Here is a 6,000-nt window from a genome sequence, read left to right as displayed (position 1 = left end):
ACTCCAAAGACTTGCTTACACTTGGCCTCATTTGACCCCAATGACACTAACAATTATTAAAATAAATGAGAATTGGAAAAAATGTCTGTTATGTGTACCTCATGAAACCTTCATCCAGCTCAGGGCGACACTGTGTGCACTCAGACAACTTTGGCCTTCCTGAGTTGCCTTACAAGTGGCAGTAGCAGCAGTCTGTCCCACGTCGTGTCGTCTGGGATATTTGCAACCTTTTGCAGCAGTAAGTTTCTCGCTCTTTATGCATCAGTCAGGTCCTGCAGGTCTCTCAGGCCTGTGCCAAGTCCCCGATCATCTGATTCTCAGTAAGGCCCACTGGTGGGTGAAGACCTGTCGACCCATTGTGAGGCTGAATAATGGCTTCCAGAAGCAGCTCATCTGAATGAGATGGAGCTTCATGAGTGCAACTCTGTCCGAATGGTCTCCTCCTCCATTGGAGAGATACCAGACATATATGAAGAGGCGGCCAGAAATATGATGCCTCTATGAGGACCGTACCTTACTGCACTACTTTATGTGTGGGGAGTGGCACATTGTTTCACGGTGATGAAATGCCTATGTGCAGTGGCAATAACCAAAAAATATGTTTATTCATGGAAATAAACATATTTCATGCTCCCTCCTGACTTATTATGGGTGGCGATGGAATTTAATTTGCTCAATCACTGTCCTGTACGCTATACCACTCAGTACATTTCAGAGAAAGAAATCGTTATAACTTGTTTTCTCTACACATTGGTGCGCTGTTCCATACACATTTTAAGTGGATCCAGTCAGATCATTTGGAGCATATGGGCCGTCCTCTGAACTCCATCAAAGATCTCCAGACTTTTAAAGAAAATCTTCAGACCCGATATCTGCATGATCCAAAGCATATTCTGTAATTTCAGCAAGACTGGTACCAGCAGTTCTCACTTTATGCATCATGTCAGCAGTAGGATTACACACAGTATTTACAGTAGAGGGAGTATGAGTAGCACAGCATGAAAATATAACCAAACGCAACAGCTTGATAAATGAATTTAACAAACAGAGAAGCATGTCCTGGTTCTTCAGGTTGTAGCCCACAGATTTGACTGTCTACTAAAAATGTACTGTGTGATGAATGTGACATGCTGTCTTCGTGTTGGGGTGAGGTAAACTAATATTTAGGGAATTGTATATTTGGTCTTTGGAAGAAAGTTCCCTGCTGAAGTTATGGCTCATTAAACTGTTATTTATGAGAGGAGCTGCTGTGAAAGGCATCACTGAAGTGTCCCTTAGCTCCACCTGCTGCTTTGATCAATGTTTTATCATTCACAATGAATTTGAACATAACCATCGGCCATACTGGGACACCGCCACATCGGTGGGCCGTCGGACCGACAAAAAATCCATGAAGTTTTTTCTCGTCTCTGTCTCTGTCTTTTTGCCTTCTCTGTGTGCCTGTCAATTTCTACACAGTATTATGCAAAAATGGGTTCCTTTACGTCACATGATAAAATATAAATGCTTAAACAGGTTTAACAATTAAATTTGTTTTTGACACTGAAAATGTACTTTGTTGGACGAAATAACACATTGCTAACCTAATCTTAATGAGGCCTTTGTTAAATATCAGCTCACTTCATTGTTTTTAGGGATTCTGGCCAATGTTGCCATTTCAAATGGTTAATATACTGTATGACTGACTTTACATGGACCTACTTTATGAAATATCTCCAACACTTGGTGGCTATAATCCAACATGCTATTATACATGATTGCCAAATATCAAGTAGTTCTCTGATTAGCTCTATCATCAAAAGAAACATCTGTTTTTTATCTCAGGAATGTCTGTCATCTGTAAGACTGATGTAAAACCTGAGCTCTGAAATTACAGATCTTAAACCTGAAATTACAAGGGGAAGAATAGAACAGGAAAAATCGCAAGCAGACAGGAAATCGACAAATGAATAGGCCTCTGAAATCTTTACCACATGTGCTCCATTTACTCGTACATATTACATGTTGTTGGCCTCTCTGTTGCCCCTTACAGCCTTTCCTTTCTTCCCTCCCCACACACCAGCCAGAATTTAACCTGAAACTACTGTAGTTGCCAAGAAACTACATCTAATCAGTCTTTAAACGGATCTGTAGATGCACGAATCCCCTGGCGGTGGAAGTGGAGGATTTCTAACAGCGATGGCCCAGTAAGTGCTTATCAGAACTACAGGACCCATGGGAGAAGAAATTAGATAGGGCCTCATCAGACCATCTGGGCAGCGTTAAACACCGTGACTAAGTAAATCCCTGCAGTGCATGGTCACTGACAGAAGCGTCCTCTTGTACCTAAAAAGTCCATTTGCTATTCTCCTCTTTTTTTGGATTCTCAGACCATTTTTGTGCGCCTGACTTCGATTTTATTTTGTCATCACCAACAGACAACCAGCAGCCCCGGGCTAACAAATTGCAGCGATGGGTGATATGTCAGCTGAATGTACCTTTTGTTTTGAATTTTAAAAGCCTCTGTGTCTGGTAAACTACAAGTATTGTGTCCTAATAAATAGATGACCATTTGAACTCCAGTAGGAGATACATAACAAGCAGATTCCACTCTGTGATTTCCAGCACAGCGGAGGGGAATTTGTGCTGAGCTATGAAATAACTACCACTGACAATATTAAGGTCAGCTTTCTTAGTAGTTTACAGGATGCTGCAGAAAAAAAGTTTTGAGATGCTGAATCGAAAGCATCAAGAACATAAGCTTGACTTACCAAGTTAGTAAAACTGAAGGTAGCTAAAATCAGTATTTTTTAAAAACAATAGATCAAATGACTTTGTTTACTTGCTGCTCAAAGTGATGAACATGCAGATAATTTCCACCTAACTTTGCAGTAACCCCCAACTCTATGGAGCTTCATAGCTTCTTTCAGGTCACTGTTTTTATTTCCCACCCACAACTTTTTTCATTTTTTTGGTCATCCAAACCAGTCTCACATTGTCATTTTCAGTAAAAACCCACTGTACAATATGTGCACAGCACCAAACTGCAGACAGATCAAATTAGCAACTCGCTGGTGGACATTGTGGAGCATTTAGCAGCTAAAGAGCCGGATAGTTCCATCTGGAGTTGGTGGAGACCAAAATGGAGCTAAGAATTGAGTGAATATTGGATCCTTTTGCTCTGTGACTGTTAGATGTTTCTAGGCAACTGTTTGCCAACAAGTTTGTTCAACTTAAAAGCTGGTAACATATCAGTGTTTGTTGACACAGCTTGTTTCCACTGCCCCCAAATGGCCAATAAATCAGCTATTGCAGGTTTAAGTCAAATCATGAGATAATAAGTAAACATTTTGACTTACAAAGTCAAAATTATAAGGTAGTAAGACTTTGACAAATTTTGATTTGAGCTTTTTTAAACTTTGAATCCCCTTTTTTCATGGTCGTCCTTGGCTGTAAGAGGCTTCCATAGACACTACCTGTCCAATCAATAGACAGATTTTAAGACAGAGACTATGATGTTGAAAAATAAATTGCATTCCCTCTGATCTCTCTGACTGATTATGATGAGACTTTGTGACTCCTGCCCTTCATCTAACTAAATGTTATTTGAATACATGACACACATAAAACATGCAATTCATCAAATATCTTCTGTATTAGAGTTTCGCATAACCACATTATATGTAGACAATTTGTAATGCAGTACGTTGACATTGCTGTTTTTTACTGTGTGCTGGTGCATTTCGCAATTAGACATAGTGCCTTTAATCTTTTTAAAAACGTTTTCTCTCTCTGATGAACCTCTAATCTCCACCACATGTCCAAACGTTTAAAAAATCAGATCAATTACCAAGTCACATTCAGTCAAGTCACATTTTTCTGGCATTTAACGCACAAACACAAATTAAATTCAAAGTAAGCATCTGTCTATTATGAGGATGGATAACCAAAGTATAGTGCGCGTGGGTGTCGATGTTGTGTTAATGCATGTATGTCCACAAGTATATTATATGTAGGTGTGTGTGTGTGTGTGTGTGTGTGAGAGAGAGAGAGAGAGAGAGAGAGAGAGAGAGAGAGAGAGCGAGAGTGCGTGCATTTGTGTGTCTGTGAGTGTGTAATTAAAACAAGTGATTTTTTTTTTTACACACAGATTATCCCTCTATCCCAGCTGGTCAGAGTTGGATTTGACCACCCCGACAACCAGAGAGAGGAAATCTCTTTGGGGCTAAATCCAAATTGGCACCCTTGGTAATTTTTTTTCCAAACTGAAAATGTGGGAGTGCTCAACTATAAACTTGAATTCGGCTCTAAAATCTAAACATAAGACATTTGTGAAATGTAACTCACTGATGCCTTGTAGAAGTGAGTCATATTCTAGAGATGGAAAATTCACACAAATGCCAAAAAGCAAAATTTCCAGTCTCTTTGGTTTTATTATATTTTTATGGCTGGTCACTATTTGTTTCTTGATTTTCCTTGACTGCAGTAGAGGATCACTAGCAACCTCACAGGACATTGTGGAGCATTTGAGCAATAAAGGAGCCAGATAGCGATCTGAGCTGGTAAGAATTGCAATGAGCCAAGAATTGAGTGAATATTGGATCCTTTGTCTGTGGACTGCAGTGATGTTTTAGGCAACTGTCACATACAACAAGCTCTTTGTCTTCAATCCTAAAAGTCATAACAGAATAAAGGTTTGTTGCTGACACAGCTTGTTTCCACTGCCCCCAAATGGCTGGCCAAATCAGCCATTGCATATTTCTGTTTCAAATCAAGGAGATAATAAGTAAAATATTTTTGATTCTACAAAAAAGCTCCAAAATTATAAGGTAGTAAGATTGACAAATTTTTGATTTAGCTTTTTTTAAACTGCTATGGAATCCTCTTTTTCACACATGGTGGTCGTCTATTAAAAGAGAGGTGGTTTCAGACAATTTACCTGTCCAATCAATAGACAGATTTTAAGACAGAGACCATGATGTTGAAAAATAAATTGCATTCTCTTGACCCTCTTCTGACTGATTATGATGAGAGATTTTGTGACTGCCTTCATCTGGTAACTGGGAACAGTTATTTACCACATATGACACAAGAAGCAAAACACAGAATTCATCAACATTCTTCTATTGTTAGAGATGCTTCGTGAGCAAATCACATTGGTATGTAGAGACAATTTGTAATGCAGATGCTGACATTGTTGTTATCATGTACAGTATTCTCGCACTAGACATAGTGCCTTTAATCTTAAAAACGTTTTCTCTCTCTGATGGAATCCTCTAACTCATCACACAGTCCAAACGCTTTCCACAGAAAATCAGATCAATTACTGTCATATCTAGTCGAAACACACATTTTTCTGGCATTTAACGGCACAAAAACACAAATTAAATTCAAAGCAAACATCTGTCTATTAAGAGGAAAAGATGACGTCCAAAGTATAAAAGGTAAGTGTCGATGTGCTGTGTTAATGTATGTCCACACAAGTATTATATGTAGGTAGTTTGTGTGTGTGTGTGTGTGTGTGAGAGAGAGCAGGAGAGAGAGAGAGAGAGAGAGAGAGAGAGAGAGCTCTCTCTGATGATGAACCTCTAATCTCCACCACATGTCCAAACGTTTAAAAAATCAGATCAATTACCAAGTCACATTCAGTCAAGTCACATTTTTCTGGCATTTAACGCACAAACACAAATTAAATTCAAAGTAAGCATCTGTCTATTATGAGGATGGATAACCAAAGTATAGTGCGCGTGGGTGTCGATGTTGTGTTAATGCATGTATGTCCACAAGTATATTATATGTAGGTGTGTTTGTGTGTGTGTGTGTGTGTGAGAGAGAGAGAGAGAGAGAGAGAGAGAGAGAGAGAGAGAGAGTGCGTGCATTTGTGTGTCTGTGAGTGTGTAATTAAAACAAGTGATTTTTTTTTTTACACACAGATTATCCCTCTATCCCAGCTGGTCAGAGTTGGATTTGACCACCCCGACAACCAGAGAGAGGAAATCTCTTTGGGGCTAAATCCAAATT

Source organism: Xiphias gladius, chromosome 14 (genome assembly GCF_016859285.1).
Source record: "Xiphias gladius isolate SHS-SW01 ecotype Sanya breed wild chromosome 14, ASM1685928v1, whole genome shotgun sequence".
NCBI classification, from domain to species: domain Eukaryota; kingdom Metazoa; phylum Chordata; class Actinopteri; order Istiophoriformes; family Xiphiidae; genus Xiphias; species Xiphias gladius.
Note: the sequence above shows the minus strand (reverse complement) of the source record.